We start from the raw sequence: 18,864 nt of genomic DNA on the forward strand, positions 1-18,864 counted from the left end.
TAAACTTCTGAGGTCATCAGTCCCCTAGAACTTAGAACTACTTAAACCTAACTAACCTAAGGACATCACACATATCCATGCCCGAGGCAGGATTCGAACCTGCGACCGTAGCGGTCGCACGGTTCCAGACTGTAGCGTCTAGAACCGCTCGGCCACTCCGGCCCGCACTAAGATATATCTATAGCATATCCAGTCTTTAGTTGGCATTATTCATAACTATATTGGTAACTTAGAAAAGTTGTAGAAGTCATGGATGTACTGGACTCCCTTCGTGGTGTTCTTCAACACAGAAAAGACGAACATTTTATATCTTTGAGTGTGAAAAAAAGTTAATTTCAAATAGAAAATGATGGTTATGCTTAGAAGATGAAGGTTTTTAAGTGCCATGTTGGTATCCCCTATGAAAGATGTTTGGAATACCAGAACACGTGAATGGAACCATTTTGTGAACTTTCTTGTTTTAAGTGTCTTGTTTTTTTTTTTTTAGAAGTATCGTGGACGTAACGTGGAAGAACCGATCAAATTTTTGTTAAATAAAAATAGTAAATTTGACGATGAAGAATGCTTTCATCAGTTTTCAAGTTTAAAATAATTCATAGTGACACGTGGTGGAAAATCAGAACTGGCCCATAAGAAATGATGCAAATATGCTGAGTCATGTAGTAGTGAGGAGCATTTCAGCGAGTTAATTGAAATTACACAGCTCTTCTTATCGTTGGCAGTCCATATTGCTTGTATTGAGAATTCTCCTTATTACAGGCACAGTGGACAAAGGAGAGAAATTAACTCACTATTGACACTTTAAAAGGGATTGCAATGGTGACATTTAATTTTAGAAATCTGGATTACAAGAACTTTTTTAAATATTTGTGTCAAGAAAAGGAACTTTTAAAAAAGATACAGTCAAATAAAAAATACATGAATTCTAAAGCGTTGTAGGTGTGTGAGATGAATCTAATGTTTTTATTTTTTGTTTCTTATGTAATAAATTTATGAAATAGGAAGTGTCCTCCTTTTTCATCCGGAAATGTCGAAAATGTGCTTTTTTTGGGATTCCGAAATCTCTTAACCCTAATCCGAAGACATTTCAGTTTCGAAAACTAAAACAAGTTGATGACTATTCGAGGTATGCAGTTTTATGTAGAGTTTTATGACGCACTCGTATTAGTGCAAATAGTACATCCTTAAATATTCTACTGTGTAGTTATTGCTATGATAAAACTAAATACTTTGTTTAATTAGGTATTTGAAATGGTTTGACAAAAGATAGAAGGAAACCCACGGATGAGATACAGACAGATCTACCCTCGTAAATTCACACCCAAGCTACTAACAGAAGGACGTCTGAAACCAAAAAAACCCGTGGAAACGACAACGGACCTGTAGTGATAATAATAATAATGATGATAATAATTATAATGAAACTAACACTCAAGGATATGTGTTACGAAATCCCCAAAAAATTAATTTATTACTATTTGTAGTGAGTCAAACACACTGAAGCCTTGTGCAAGGAAGAGGATACTTATTTTATGATGCAACAAACAATTGCGAACTGTTGATCTATAATTAGGCTATCCCTGCTTTCCCTCTCAGTATATTTTCCGGTCGACGTCTTAAATTAGAGGTGAGAGTTTATGTTTCACCAAGAAATACAAAAGTCCTCTGCCACGTGTAATCCGATAAAGTCAGTGTTTTGCTTCTGGCATTAGACTTCTTAGCTCACTGATAATGGTCGCTATTTTTCCGTTAGAAAACAAAAAGACAAAAGGTAAGTGAGATACAACAGTCTTAATAAAGATTTAAGTGCGAAATTACGGTATATTACCATTTTGGATATCATAGATTGTCGCGAACATTAAGGCAGAAAAATGGCCGCTTGTTTAGTCATCAGGATAATTATTATTGTGGCCAGAAGTGGAACAATACGCGCTGATATTTCCAGGGAGCGAATGCGAAGTGAAACAGTTTTATTAAAGGTCATTGTACATGCAGTTAATTACAATACAGGAGTTAGTTTTGACGTCAAATCCACACAACATAAAAATGATTCACTCAAGAAAATAATAATCTCATTCTGAATTTTAAGGGAAAAAAAAAACAGAGTTCATTTGAAACGCCAAGTGTGAATAATAGATTTGGCGCCAAAGCCCAACTAGGCAGCGGTTACTGTGAGACCAATGGCTACACGCGCGCAGGCGTCTTGCCTGCATGCTGAAATTGCGCATCCTGAGCTGCGCTGCATTCGTAACTGGCTGGCTTGGTGATGGGCGGCTTCTTAAATAGATGCTGAATGGAAGGATGCCTGTTTTGTTCTCTGGCAGAAATTTAAACGGTGTAGAGAAAATAGTACCTGACTGTAGCGGCACTGGTGGTGATGCAGGCGCCGCAGTTCGTGAAGCTGGTGCAGCGAGTTTTTCGCCGAGCCTTCCTCAGGCCCGCTGGTAAACATATTATTACAGGTGGAAGTCAGGGTTTTTCAGTTTGCTTACCTTGAGTTTTATCTGGAATTTTACGAGGACACTGAAGTACTTGGTAGTATATGCACAACTGTCTTGAAGTGCTTCACAGTGCTATGCACTTTCCTCAGTCACCAGTGTACTTGGTTACTGTAACGTCACCACATGTTTCCAAAAACGGCCACCAGAGGGCAAATGCAATACTATCGCGATGGGTAGTACTGTTGGTGATCTCCGGCTGGTGTTGCTGTTTACTACTGGTGCGTGCCAGCCAATGCTGTTGTTTTAGCTATTGACACGTGTAGGTGCGGAAGCTCATTAGCCTCAGCTATGTTGCAGTGTTGCTGACGTTCTAGAATACTGCAGTTTTATATATCCCCAACCATCGTTCGAGGATTTGGATATTGGTGTGAATGAATAGTTATCAATACGGCCGCTACTACTACAGAAGCGACTAAACTTGAACACAAACAGCCGGCCGGTGTGGCCGAGCGGTTCTAGGCATTTCAGTCTGGAACCGCTACTATCGCAGGTTCGAATCCTGCCTCGGACATGGATGTCTGTGATGTCCTTAGGTTAGTTAGGTTTAAGTAGTTCTAAGTTTTAGGGGACTGATGACCTCAGATGTTAAGTCCCATTGCACTCAGAGCCATTTGAACACAGACAACATAAACACCTATCCAAAAGTATCCAAGGAGTAGAAAACGTAATGTTCCTGCAAAGTGAACACCACATTCGACAGTCTTCACTCCGGCATCTGAAACTTAGCATGTTTCTGGATTAAATTTATATTTAACTACCATTGTTATCGAATCGAAGCTCGTTATTAACTCTAACCAAGCGTGACAGTGCAAGCTAAATATCTGATTGGTGTTGGAATGCAGTGACTTGGATGCTACGACGCTGTGTTAATTATTACACCAGTGAAATCTGAGCGCCAACTCAACACAAAAGCACAGCACTCACGGTAACTCCTGCGTCCATGAGTAGTCCCTCCTGCTCCACCCTCGCTAATAGATGCTGCAACCATCTTCATAGAATATTATGAAGAAGTGGCCAGGAAAGTATATACTGAGTCTCTGAAATGATAATACCGTGATTATGGAGAAAAGAGTTTTTATTAGCGAGGCGCAAAGTATTCTCATTCTCAGCAACGTAACAATACAAGGATATGGCGAATAACAATCATGTTTGACACCTAAGTTGCGAGAGTACATGATCTCGTCGTCGAAGGGACGTTAAACCGGTATCTTCCATGTCTATCTCTGGCAGCACCATTACTAAGAAGAAAAAGCAACTGAAACGTCCATATTCTCAGACTGGAGTACCTTAGGTGATCTATTAATTCTTTCTAGTGGTTTATTATTGTTGTTGTTGTTGTAGTCTTCAGTCTTGAGCCTGGTTTGATGCAGCTCTCCATGCTATCCTATCCTGTGCAAGCTTCTTCATCTCCCAGTACTTACTGCAACCTACATCCTTCTGAATCTGCTTAGTGTATTCATCTCTTGGTCTCCCTCTACGATTTTTACCGTCCACGCTGCCCTCCAATGCTAAATTTATAATCCCTTGATGCCTCAGAACATGTCCTACCAACCGGTCCCTTCTTCTTGTCAAGTTGTGTCACAAACTCCTCTTCTCCCCAATTCTATTCAATACCTCCTCATTAGTTATGTGATCTACCCATCTAATCTTCAGCATTCTTCTGTAGCACCACATTTCGAAAGCTTCTATTCTCTTTTTGTCCAAACTATTTATCATCCATGTTTCACTTCCATACATGGCTACACTCCATGCAAATACTGTCAGAAACGACTTCGTGACGCTTTAATCTATACTCGATGTTAACAAATTTCTCTTCTTCAGAAACGCTTTCCTTGCCATTGCCAGTCTACATTTTATATCCTCTCTACTTCGACCATCATCAGTTATTTTGCCCCCGAAATAGCAAAACGCCTTTACTACTTTAAGTGTCTCATTTCCCAATCTAGTTCCCTCAGCATCCCCCGACTTAATTCGACTACATTCCATTATCCTCGTTTTGCTTTTGTTGATGTTCATCTTATATCCTCCTTTCAAGACACTGTCCATTCCATTCAACTGCTCTTCCAAGACCTTTGCTGTCTCTGACAGTATTAAGTGTCATCGGTGAACCTCAAAGATTTTATTTCTTCTCCATAGATTTTAGTACCTACTCCGAATTTCTCTTTTGTTTCCTTTACTGCGTGCTCAATATACAAATCGAATAACATCGGGGAGAGGCTACAACCCTGTCTCACTCCCTTCCCAACCACTGCTTCCCTTTCATGCCCCTCGACTCTTATAACTGCCATATGGTTTTATTTGAGCTGTAAAGGGTAAGATCATGTTTATAAGTCTTACCGGTGCGCTTCGTACATTACGTTTCTTATGAATTACGAGGGGCATTCAATAAGTAGAGCAACGCATTTTTTATCGGCTAATTTCGGTTGAAAAAATACGGAAATTGTGGTGGATCATCGTGAAATTTCCGGTTCAGCCCCTATAGTTTAATGAAGTTCCGATAGATGGCGGCGCTATGCGTAGCCTTCAAAATGGTGTCTGTAACGGAGATGCGGTCCGAGCAGAGAGCTGCCATTGACTTTCATTTGGCAGAAAACCAGAGCTTGAAAGATATACGATGGTGAGTCAAATGAAAACCTTAAATTTGTAATAACAAATCGAAATTTCGCGCCGATATCCTCTAAGTTAGTAAGCGTGCTACAAACAGCGTGCAGAATGACCTGTAGGTGGCAGCATAGTGCAGATGCACACATACCGTCGCAGTATCAGTATAAAGATGGCCGCCCCACTTGCGACTTGCACCAGGGAAGAACAGCGTTCTGTTATTCGGTTTTTGCGTAGTGAAGGTGTGAAACCTATTGAAATTCATCGACGAATGAAGGTTCAGTACGGTGATGCATGTTTGTCACAGCAGCAAGTCTACGAATGGAGTAGGAAGTTCGCAAATGGTGTGACTTCAGTGGAAGATGCTCCTCGTCCAGGTCGGGCACAACGAGTTGTGACTCCACAGAACATTGCAGCAGTTGAAGCCATGGTGAAGGAAAACCGCCGAGTGACACTGAATGACATTGCAGCATGTTTTCAGATTAGTCATGGGTCAGCACACCACGTTGCGCATGATGTGCTTCAGTTTTACAAGGTGTCTGCAAGATGGGTGCCATGGCAGCTGACTCCTGAAATGAGAGAACGACGTGTTGATACTTGTGAAGAACTTCTTCGGCGCTTTGAACGAGAAAGTGATGGCTTCCTTGCAAGAATCGTTACTGGGGACGAAACCTGGGTTCACTTCCACCAACCGGAAACGAAGAGAGCGAACAAGGGTTGGCGCCATTCCTCATCACCAAAACCAAAGAAGTTTCGAACAAAACCATCAGCAGGGAAGATTATGCTGACTCTCGTTTGGGACGAAAAAGGCGTCATATTGGCGGGGACCACTGTCACCAGTGCATCATACACAGATCTCCTAAAACATTATCTGCGACGTGGATTGCTGTCAGCAGGTGTCCTTTTGCATCATGACAATGCAAAGGCCCACACAACAGTTGCAACAATCACAGACCTGCTTTTTGAGTGTCTTCCTCATCCACCATACTCACCAAACCTTGCCCCAAGTGATTTCCAGATGTTTGGACCACTCAAAGACACAGTGGGAGGAAAGAAGTTCCGTTCTGATGATGAGGTACGCCAAGCGGTGCATGAATAGTTGCGCGCAGTACTAAAGGAATTTTTTTCTAAAGGAATTTATGCACTTTGTAAGCGCTGGAGGACATGCATTGAGCGTGGGGGAGATTATGTTGAAAAGTGATACAGCTTTGTACCACTTCTGCACTATAAATAATATTTAAAAAAAGTATTTAAGATTTTCATTTGACTCACCCTCACACATAGGCACTTGCAGACCGTCTACGGAGACGTAGCAGCAGACAAAAGCACGGTGAATCGTTGGGAGAGGCATCTGTCATTATCGCAACAAAGTGGCGCAAACCTGTCCTATCTCCGGCGTACCGGCCGGCCGCATACATCTATGACTCCTGCAATGTTAGAAGGTGCGGAAACTCTCATTTGAGGTGATAAACAGATCACAATCAAACAACTTGCTGCTCAGGTGGACGTTTCTCTTTTGGTAGTGGTGACTCACTTGTCCATCAGTTTGGGCACTCAAACCTGTGTGCCCGATAGGTTCCTCGCCGCCAAACACACGAGGAGAAAGGGCAAGGAAAGACTATCTGTTTGGGATTGCTTAAGCGTTACGAGACTGATCGTGACAATTTTTTGTTGAACGTCGCCACAGACGATGAGAAATACCACACCACCACTCAGCAGAAAATTACAAAGCCGCACCCTCATTCGACAAAGTCATGAGGACGGTCTTCTGGAACTATGAAGGGGTTATTGTGTTTGATAACCTCCCTCGAAGTGCAGAGCTAAACTTGGAGGTGTGTTGGGCTACCCTCAGGAAATCGAAGAAACGACTTCAGCGCGTTCGCCGCCAAAAAAAGCAAGTCCTCACACAAGTCTGCGCTTCTGAGAGGAGCTCACAAAACTTCATTGGACTGTTCTTCCTCACCCGCCCAACAGCCCGGATCTCGCACCTTTAGACTTCCATCAGTTTCGCCCAACGAAGGATGCAATCCGCGAAAAGCAGTACGTAGTTGATGGGAAGGTTATTGAAGTAGCAAGACGTTGCCTCCGACGTCGAGCAGTAAAGTAATATCTTGCGGGCATATAGGCCCTTCCCGTAAAGTGGCGCAAGGGCGTCGCATTGAGCGGAGATTATGTTGAAAGATAGGGTTTTGTGGCCAGAACAGTGGGGAATAATATGATGTATTGGAATGCTCAATAAAACCAACCTGCTTTCAGAAGAAAACTGTTGCATTACTTATTGAACACTCCTTGTATGTTCGTCAGAGCCATAAGAAAGTCAGTGTATCTCTAGCAAGGAAACTTCACTAACTTGACCTCCTATTTTAATGAGAAAACAAGCATAATTTCAAGATATCATCCCCAGAAAACGATTTCACGGAAAAGTCGGTCTATAACTCTGGCAGTACACAGTTATGACCTTCTGAAAGTACAGCTTTTAAATTTTCGTGCGCACCGATTGCCCGTCACCCGCTCCACGCCAATGCAGGAGCCTTATGCACTAGCACGAAATACTGTGCAGCGAAATGACAAACAGAACCGACCCCTACACAGAATGTTTAAGAGGGAACAGGAGGCGGGAGATGGTCACAGCTGCCAAACATGCTATGAAATCTTGTTCGAGAACACGTCGTTCTACGCGAAAAACAGTTAAGTAATGTGAGTACTTAATATGTCAGTCTCAGGCACATAAACAATCAATATTATTTCAATAACATTCTCATACTCACATTCTGCATCCATATATACAGAAACCTCAAAATCAAAATGAATAAACGTAAGCAACTGAAAAACTATTATGAAATTAAATTATTTACCATTTAATCGTGCAGTCACGTTGAAGAATAGCGCGTCGTGTTTCAGTTAACAGTGCCATCTTAAAAATCCAAAGAAAATAATGCACAATAGCGATGATGATAACTGTACAGCGCCACGCTACTTCTTTGGTGACATACTAATACGTTTCATTCATTTACACTGCATGTGTGACTCGCAACGTAAAAATGTTCAAAGTAAACAGATCTCTCGCACCGATTACAGACTAGAAACCGCGCATTTTGACACAGTGGAAAAAGAGCATGTTACCGGAGTCAAAACAGTAATTCACAATCCCCTTACTCGCTCCATTGTACAGTGCTTATTACTGGAACATTAGGCGGCTGCAGCGGTGCGCGCGGAAGTTTAAAAGCTGAACTTTCAGAAAGTTATAACTGCGTGTTGTCAGAATTATGGTCAAAATTTTCACGAGGGTTCGATTCTAGTTCTGATATCTTGCATATGTGCTTTTTTCTCCTAAAAATGTGAGATCAAGTTGGTGATGATTCATTGTGTATAGATTGTTCCTCATCTGCCAGCCTAATGCATTGGATTTGGCGTCGTTAGCGTTGCCTTGGAAGCACTCACGGAACAAGTTTTTAAATCGTACCACCATAGTACTATGTAGCCAAAATAGATGCTCTCAACCGTTTCGAATAGTGACCCCTTTTTTGATTAGCCTCTTAGCCTCTACAGCCCCTTTAGGACATAAATTTAATGTGTGACTCGATTATCTTTTGCTCACCATTGAATACGCCACTCTCACGGGGATTTCAGTCAGATCTTTGACCGAAAAACTTGTTCACACCTAGATAAGCCCTTTCGTTCAATATATTAACCTAATGCAAATCGATCTTCGACGTGGCTAAAGGAGGTAAATGTTTCACATATCTTTACATCAGAATGATTTTCAAAACAATTTTAATGAAGCGAAAGACATCTCTTGACTGATAGGTTTTACTAAATTTTCCATTTTTGCTTCCCATTTCCCTTTTTTCTTCCATTTCTAAATTACAGAGGCTTCTCGTCAGGCACATTGCCCGGGCCGTCCCAACAGAATTTTGCCTCTACTATTTGTCGTTAATTTTGCAATGATTATTTTCCGCAAATCGTCTCGGAGTAAACAACATCGCGATAGGATGCAGTTCTCAACAATACAGGCGTCTCTGCAGCGGCCGTTACTTAGCATCAGTCTGAGAAAAGGAGACTGGCGAGCATCACGAATGTGTCCATCCCTGGTCAGCAACATTTTGGAAAACGTTGAAACGCAGTAACAACACGGTTCAACGGAGGCGGTCAGAAGGTAAGCCAACAAAAAACATCTGTAGTTCCACCAATTTATGACACCCAAAAACAGGCGCTATATCAGTTACACCGTTCTGTGAACGCATAAACATAAATTTTCATACGGCGTGTATGTTTATTGGATATGGAGTTCATCGACACATTGCAGTTATATTTAGGGCAGTTTCACTGTGGAAACCAGTCATGCACGCTCTTCACTACGTTTTGTCTGTGGCAAAGCATGGAGAAGTGTGAGTGTTATAAATCCTGTAATTACAGGAAAGTCGAAATACTAAGAATTATAATTCTCCAATTGAGCTTCCGTGCCAGGTTATCTCTGCATTCGCTCGTACAGATATTGTTCGACAAATCGAGTGTGTCACGATTGTGTCTTGAAACACGCTTTCTCCATGCGCATAAGATGAGGAACAATACATTTTAATTTCTAACGACTATAGACCAGTTTCAAACGTTAAGGTGTATTTTTTTTGGAAACTAATTCGTATTTTAAATTATAGGTGTCTTATAAACGGAATGAAATCGTTTGTAAATTGTTTCTGGTTCCCTATAATTAAATTAGGTGGGTGAGCTTTCGTCTTTATGTCATTGCGGTTCGTGCCCTTAGTTACAGTACGGTGGGTCCACGTGTTCCTGGCTTCACGTTTCCATAGTACTGTACTTGATACTGCGCGCATGAGATTTGACACTATAGTCATTGTTTAATTCTGTGTCTCACTTCGACGATAAGTAATTTGTAGCAGTGAGTATCCATTGTACAAGAGCTTTTACGCAATTGTGTACCCCCAGACCTGACAAAGAAAGTTTTAATCGTTCTTTCTGGAAGACTCTTAGAGCAGTGGCAGACGAGAATAGCTCTTTCTGTAGAAGTCGAGAGACTGTGCATGCTTTCTCATTGCCATTCACTTACTTCTAGTCGCTAACAATCTTTGCTTTTTATATTGTGTGCAAAGGCGATGTACAGTGAACACATCAATAAATTGAAATCATTTTCAATCATTTACATGTTCATTACATTTCTATAACCTTTAACTCAGCGTGTTACGTCTGCTTTCGTTTACGTGTACATAGATGCTCTGAACACAGCATCGTCTGCTAGCTAAAGTTGACTGACTGATTCTCATTATCTTCAGGTCAGAAAATTTCCAAATCCATATTTGATTATATCAACATAGGAAAATATTTCACTTGGCAGATCAATTTCATTAATTTTTTCATTTTAAATGCTCCTTTCTTTTCGTGCGCCAGGATCCCCTCAAGCTCGAGTCGCCGGGGCAATGCCTCGGGTGCACTAATCTAGTTATGCACCTGCAGGGGCTATTACAATAGTCTCACGCGCTAAGGCCAACAGCAAAACATAATAAAAATCTGCAGCGCAACAGAAAAAATTTGGAGACGATACCTACCACTACAGCTAAGCAGGCTGCACAAAGTAGTCCATCTCATGATACAGGGTATTTATACCAATTTTTATGACGATCTCAAACGAAATAACACTTAATGTTGTTGCTACTACACTATGGGGAATTCAGTGTACCCCAGTGGAGTGTTGTCAGGATCCACAGAGATTGTAAGAGATGACGACAATGATACGTAAAAAGCATTAAAACACAGAAACGATCGGTATTAGTGTAGACTCCTTTCGTACCGTCTGCATCAACATTACCAAATATTAACACGAATAACGTTCAGAACCCCAGTGGAGAGTTGTCAGGATCCACAGAGATTGTAAGAGATGACGACAATGATGCGTAAAAAGCATTAAAACACAGAAACGATCGGTATTAGTGTAGACTCCTTTCGTACAGTCTGCATCAACATTACCAAATATTAACACGAATAACGTTCAGAACAATGGGTGGGGTGGTACAAGCAGACTTTAGAAAGATCAGCTCTGGTTGCGAAGACATGTAGGAATGTGAGGGGGAATAATGGCACTAAATTTTATCTTTAATTATATAGTGAAAAAGGCGAACTTGTTTGTAGCATTATTTGATTTCGAGAAAGTTTTTGACGTTGTTATCTGGAATGCATTATTTGAAATTCAGGAGGTAGCAGGAATAAAGTACCGGGAGCGAAAGGTTATATACAACTTGTACAGAAACAAGAAAGCAGTTACCATAGTCGAAGAACATGAGAAGGAGGCAGTGGCTGAGAAGGGAGTGAGACAGAGTTGTATACTATTCCCCATTTTATTTCAGTCTGTATACTACGTCAGCAGTAAACGCAAGTAAAAATAAAGTTGGAAAGGTAAATCAGGGAAAAGAAATCATCGGATTATGTTTGCCGATGGCACTGCAATTTTTCAAAAACAGCAAAGAAATAGAAAGAGCAGTTGAACGGAATGAAAAGAGTTAACAAGGCTAACAACCTTAAATAATGTGATACTGAGCAAATTAGATCAGGACATGAGACAATGAAAGTACTAGACGAGTTTTGCCGTTTGGAGTGCAAAATAAATGACGATGGCAGAAGAAAAGAGAAAATAAATTTTAGATTGGCAACAACAAGAAAAGATTTAAAAAAAAGGTATTTTGACATCTAATGTAAATTTAATTGTTAGACAGTCCTTTTTGATAGTAACTTCCTGGAGAATGATCTTTACAGGAAACAGACAGGTAAGGAAAGAATCGAAACCTTCGCAATGTGGTTACCTCGAACACCCAATGAAGAGGTATCGATTCGGATTGGGAAAAAAAGAAATTTATCGCACAACTTCACTAAAAGAAGTATTTGGTTTGTAGCACTTAAGACTCTCTTTAGGTTTGCTTAGCAGAGCAAGGGCAAAAGCAGCAAAACTAATCAAGTTAATCACTCTGAATGTGTCACACTGTCGTACACCAGCTGGTATCATTAACAATCTCAGACTACCAACAAGCAAGAAACGAAATATCAGATGGGGATCCTGGATCTGATATAATGTCTTAATGTAATCGTGCATAAAACCAGTAGGGCAGGTTGAGGTAAAGCCCCTCAATTTTCAGTTTTTCTGATATTATGGTCAGTGAGCTGTAGTTTCTTCCGTAGTTTCAAGTCATAGGCAGTGTTGTTAACTATAATCCATCCAGATTCGAGCTCTGTCTGATTATTAATTACAGAAAATTTACAAATTAGCTAAAATAAAAATTACAGGGTTTTACGCCACAAAATGGCAAAAAGCACTGCAGTGCGGATCTTTTCCTCATTTGAGATAAAAACGCATAAAAGTGGATGGCTGCACAGTGAAAACACTTGAAATAACCCTATGTAACATTACTGTATTGCAGCCAAGTTACACTTTATAATATTGAACTGAAATGTCTCGTAAACAATGCTTAAAAATACTTGTACAAAAAAGAATACTTTCTTCTCCAAGAAAGGAGTATTAGTTGCGTTACCTGAAAGAGTTCAATTACTGAGGCTAAGGTATCTAGGTACCTAGTAGTATATTTTGTTAGGTCCTCTGATTCTTCCTTGAAGTCAATGGATGTTGTTCTCCATCTTCTTCCTCACCAAATGGTAAGTTCGTATCTATATCCGAGCCACTGTCATGATGTGAGAAGCGTGAATCTGAATCAGAAGAGTAATCAACTGTCTGGTTGATCTGTTTTCTTCCTTTTTTCGGCACTGATGTAATGAAATCTGACGTACATCGTTTTGTTTCTATATCACGCTTTTTCCTTTCTTTGGCACGTCTTTCCTTCTCAGTAAGAAGCTTTTCTTTTCCTACGCGTTCTTCTTCCATTCGTCCTTTAATGGATGCCGACATTAGAAGCACAAGTTTCAACGCTTTGCCAGAAAGTTTCCCGTAAATCCTTAATTTGGACGCATTGCGTGTTGAATGTCATCTTTTGCAGTGGTCGTCGTTAAAGAACTGTTGGAGCTGAGGGGATTTATCCCAAAACACCTGCGTGGATTTGCCGCTTTTCGCCGTTTTCTGTCAAATGCTCCACTATTGATTTTGCGGACCAGCTGCAACAATTATTTCCACGCGGAAGTGAAGCTTAATGCAGTCGTGTCAACGAATAATTCGTTTAATCTTCTTCTCAAATCGTGTATTATACAGTGTTCAAATAATACATCAGAAAAGTTATATATAAGTAATAGAATACACACTTCTCATTTTCTCACCTGCGAAGCGACCTGCCTGGACGAACGTTCGTGGAACAATAAGTTACAAAAAGACAAACCTGTCACATGGTAGTCAACTCATGAATTGATGGCAGTCAGTTCAAAAACTCGGTATCGTTTTTTACCCCATTTGCGTCTTTACCCCATAACAAAATATTCTCGTTGATAAGTAGGATGTTTTGGTAAGTCTGACAAATTTCTATGAAAGAATGGAACATTTTTGTTGTCCCTACACGGTTGATAAGCTTGATTATTCCAAGAATCGTATAAAGAATTTCAACAATGTACAGCGTACAGTACATACATTGCATTTTAGGTTATACTTCCATTGCAAGAGATTGTTTCGATCTAAAACAGAAACCAAGAAAAGACTTCCTATCAAATAACCATGAGCAAAACAATTAATATGTGTGAGGCCCCGTAAGACATTCTTTAACAGTCTTCTACAAACACTTTGAATATTAAGCAGAGTAGAAACCTATGTACGCAGTTTTTAGTAATAAAATTACAAACCTGGCTAATCTGAAGATAAAATTGCAAACCCTTATAGAGGCAGAGTGCCTTAGCTGTTTTTTAACAATTTTTACGGTCAGATTTGTATACTAATAAAATTACTTTTAATAGTGCTTTTCTGAGAAATATTCAAGAAACACATTTAATGAAGTGAAAGATGTAATTAACCTTTACTAACACGTGGACCAATTGAAACAATTGAGGTATATCAAAAAGTGGCTCCGAGCACTGTGGGACTTAACTTCTGATGTCATCAGTCCCCTAGAACTCAGATCCACTTAAACCTAACTAACCTAAGGACATCACACACATCCATGCCCGAGGCAGGATTCGAACCTGCGACCGTAGCGGTCGCATGGTTCCAGACTGTAGCGCCTAGAACCGCTCGGCCACTCCGGCCGGCAATTGAGGTATATCTTATTAATTAAATTATTAACAATCAACGCAATGTATAAAGCACTTCAAATAACTGCTTAAGCAACTCAACTTTAGTAAAATCTAGGATTACGTAAAGGAATAGGACTAGGAACCTAACTCAGCTAATGTGGACCCAGGCGAATAAAGTAGGTCTGACACAATAATTTCACTTTCGTACGTACGTTAAGCAAACATCACAAAGCTCTAGTACATGCTAGTATGATAAATAAATAAAAATGCTTTGTCTGCAGTATTCGAAGTAACGAGTTGCTATGGCAGCGATGCTGACTATGAGTATGCAACTATGGGCCTTTATGTAATATGGGCTTAAATCTCTTCTTAGCGTCAGAATATTAATCCAGTATTAATTCCAGTTAGTTGAATCCACGGCTCATTCGGAATAATTTATGAACACCTTAGCTTCGCTTCTCACTTTCCATTACTCCTTAGAGGCTGGCCACAGACAGGTAGTCTTTGTTCTACAAAATGACGCACTTTCTACCGTCCGGTCCACCATTATGATTCGCGTGCTTATCTCCCAGGCCCCGTGGGACTTCCCTCCAACTTTTTCCCATTGATTAGAATTTTAATGTCCTAAACATGAACTAGCTAATTTATAGAGAATGTAAACATTAATGTGACTACTAGTCAAAAGCTTGAATACGGTCCCTAAGAATAGGTTCATTGTGCCGTTCAGACGACGAGATCACCAACCGAATGCCACGAAAACATTTCCCAGACCACAAGGCTTCCAAGCCATGACCCTTCCGACGATTGCTGATGGGTGTTAGCTTTCAGACGTTTCACGCCCTCCACGCCAACGCCCATCTGTCCAATGGAGCATATAACGTGCTTCATCTGAAAAGCCCACCAATCGCCACTCAGTCGACGTCCAGTTGCAGTATTGGCGTGTGAATTCCAGCCTTCATCGCCGTTGAACACTAGTCAGTTCTGGCGCATGAACCAGGTGTCTACTGCGGAGGCCCGTACGCAAGCAACGTTCGCTGAACGATCGTTCAGGAGAGACTGTTGGTAGCTCTTAGGTTCATCTGGGTGGCCAGTTGGTCAGCAATTGCACGTCTATTCGCCCGTACACGTCTCCGCAGGCGTCATTCATCTATGGCCCGTAGTGCACCAAAGTTACCTCGGGCCTGTTTTGGATAACGCCATTTTGCTAAGCACGGGAAACTTTAACAATTGCGGCACGCGAACAGTTTCCAACTTAGCAGTTTCGGAAATGCTCGCACCCTTGGCCCGAAAGCTAATGATTACGTCGCTCCGGACATCAGATAAATTGCTCCCTTTCGGCATAACGACAATGGCTTCACTATTTCTGCGTCCCCCCGACACTCATTATATACCCTCTAATGTTAGTGCCGCCACTTGCCGTCTGTGAATGGTTATTGTACTTTGACGGTGAACATTGGTGGTGGTCACATTAATGCGAGAGGACCGTGTAATTCTCACGTTTATGTGCAAACTCAGAGCATTTTGCATGAAATATATCAGTATACATCACAGAGCTATACAAAATATTTAAGAAAGCACAAATATTTCAAAAAATGGATAGAAGAGGCCTCATATTACAATACTGATATGCCGTGTAGGAGTTACAGCTTGACAGGACACAACCTGAGACATCTAGGAATCGTCGAAATTCTTTCACACCAGTTACGAATGTCGGTTCATACAAGTAGTATAATCACCAGTTTTTGCTTCTTACTAGGTCTTCGTTGCATCTTCTGTTTAAAAACAAGGGAAAAAAGAGCTAGTAAGATGCTAGGAAAGTAAATCCAAACAGACATGCATACATAACTGTATACACTTAAATTCGTAATGTAGCGAGTTGTCAACTAAACAGGTCAGGAAAGATGCTGACAGTACGAACCTACACTGAAGAGCCAAAGAAACTGGTACACCTGCATAATCTAGTGTAAGGCCCCCGCGAGCACGGAGAAGTGCCGCAACACGACGTGGCATGGACTCGACTAATGTCTGAAGTAGTGATGGAGGGAACTGACGCAATGGATCCTGCAAACTTGTCCATAGATCTTTAAGAGTACGCGGGGGTGGAGATATCTTCTGAACAGCACGTTGCATCCCAGACATACTCTATAATGTTCATGTCTGAGGAGTTTGGTGGCCAGCGAAATTGTTTAAACTCAAAGCCACTCTGTGCCAATTCTGGTCGTGTGTGGTGTCGCATTCTCCTGCTGGAATTGCCCAAGTCCGTCGGAATCCTCAATGGACATGAATGGAAGCAGATGTTCAGACAGAATGCTTACTTACGTTCACCTGTCAGAGTCGTATCTAGACGTATCAAGGGTCCCATATCACTTCAGCTACAATGCCCCACACAATTACAGAGCCTCCACCATCTTGAACAGTCCTCTGCTGACATGCAGGGTCCATGGATTCATGAGGTTGTCTCCATACCCTTACATGTCTTTCCGCTCGATACAATTTCAAGCGAGACTCTTCCGACCAGGCAACAGTCCAGTGTTGGTGTTGACAGGCCCAGGCAAGCCGTAAGCCGTAAAGCTTAAACTTTGTGTCGTGCAGTCATCAGGGGTACACGAGTGCACTTTCGGCTCCGAAAACCCATATTGATGACGTTTCGTTGAATGGATCGGACGCTGACACTTGTTGATGGCCCGGCATTGAAATCTATAGCGATTTGCGGAAGGATTGTATTCCTGTCATATTGAACGATACTCTTCAGCGCCATCTATCACAAAGCGAAAAAAGTGCTCCAACTAAAAGATTCATATTTCTTTACGTACTACACGAATATATAATAAAAATGGGTGGTCCTATTAAAAAAAAAAGCAGTTGATATCCGTTTGACCTATGGCATCGCCATCTAGCGGGCCAACCATAGCGCCATCTGGTTTTCCCCTTCAAGCTAGACGAGTTTCGTTCTTGGTAGTTTTTTCGTTTGATGCTTATGTCGTGAGATATTTGGCCCGGTCACTATCAATGGACCACCCTGTATATGGAGACTGAAGCGACAATTGAAAATATGTACCAAGACCGGGATCCAAACACGGGTCTCCTGCTCACTAGGCAGAAGCGCTAACCACTACGCCTCCCAGGCACAATGGCTGCACCTGCTACCCTAGCACCACTCACATATTTTTTTTCCTTCTTCTTCTTCTCCTCCTCTTCTTCCTCCGCTTCAGAGAGCTGCATCTTAAATTTTAAAACTTTTTGTCCATACTGAAGTCTTTCACATTTTCCGCTTTAGTATTCCCTGGCGTGGTAAGACAATATTTCCATTCGAAATTGAACTTACTGAAAGTATTCATTTTTCCTATAAAAAGATAAGATCCGTTGCACTGGAGATTGAAAGGCGAAGACTCTGTCGGTGTTACAAAATGTCGACTCGTCATTGCTGCTCTTAGATGACATCGCTGTCAATACTGATCCTCCCCTATTTCGCAGTAGGCGCTTTCCCCATGCTGCCGTGAGCATACGGAGCGCGCGCATTTCCCTCACTCCCCACCAAACCGCAATTCCTCTGCTCGCGAGAAAGAGCCCGAACAGGCATGAGTGCTCACGTTCAAAATCAGCGAGTAGTTACGCCCTGCTCTAGAAAAAGGGTCCTGTCAGACCGACAGAGAGACATACAAAGTGATACTATATGCGTTCCGTTTTTAACGACTGATGTATAGAACCCTAAGAATTAAAAAAAGTGCAAATTTATGTAAATAACATCAAACATTCATCTTCTAAATTTTAAAAACGTTTTTAGATTTGGGACTTCTTATCTTGTTTAGAATGTCTCTATTTATAGTGTCAAATTTTTTGTCTGAAGAACGAGATGTTCTACCGTTGACAGCCAACCCCTGTCCTTGTGAGGCGAGGGGGGTGAAATAGCAATAAGGAGGGAAAGTACCCAGTCGCAGATCTGGTCCGATATTCCGTAAGCTCGTATTTGATTGGTACCTGCTGCTGGAGACAGATTGTGGGAGTAACGTACGAGAGCGCCTCCGCTGTTTCTACGGCCGACAGGTATTTTCCTTCCTCCCACCCTCACCGGCCGCGTTTACAGAAGGTCGGCGCCGTATTGGGCGTTATTGGATTCCGGGGCCGCCGCTTTCTTCCCTTCCCTCCAGCCACCCTCAATATTTTCTTTCCTTCGCACTCGCCTCTGTCTTTGCGCATTTCTGACGTTTCGCCCTCGTCGTCGGGGTCGAAGTTCGTGTACGCGGATAGCCGTCAGTGTACCAGAAAGCAGTAGCCGCTTCTGTGCTGTTTCCGTTTTGCGAGGAACTTGTCAGAGTATTTATTTAATATAATCCATTATGGAGTTGAGGTAGCAGTTGTCGTTATACTGGTTATCACTGTTAGCATTCAACCGCGATTCTTATACATATATTTTAACAACGCGTTTCAAGAGACAATGCTCTCATCATCAGGTTGTAAAGTATATGTCATGAAATTAAACGGACTAAAAGGACAAAATACCATCACAAATAGTTGGGAAGTCCATACTCGATGCTCTAAGTATACAGCGGGGCGAGTAAGAGGTTTGTGAAATACTGTTGTTCCTTTGGTAACATAT

Source organism: Schistocerca americana, chromosome 8 (assembly GCF_021461395.2).
Source record: "Schistocerca americana isolate TAMUIC-IGC-003095 chromosome 8, iqSchAmer2.1, whole genome shotgun sequence".
NCBI classification, from domain to species: domain Eukaryota; kingdom Metazoa; phylum Arthropoda; class Insecta; order Orthoptera; family Acrididae; genus Schistocerca; species Schistocerca americana.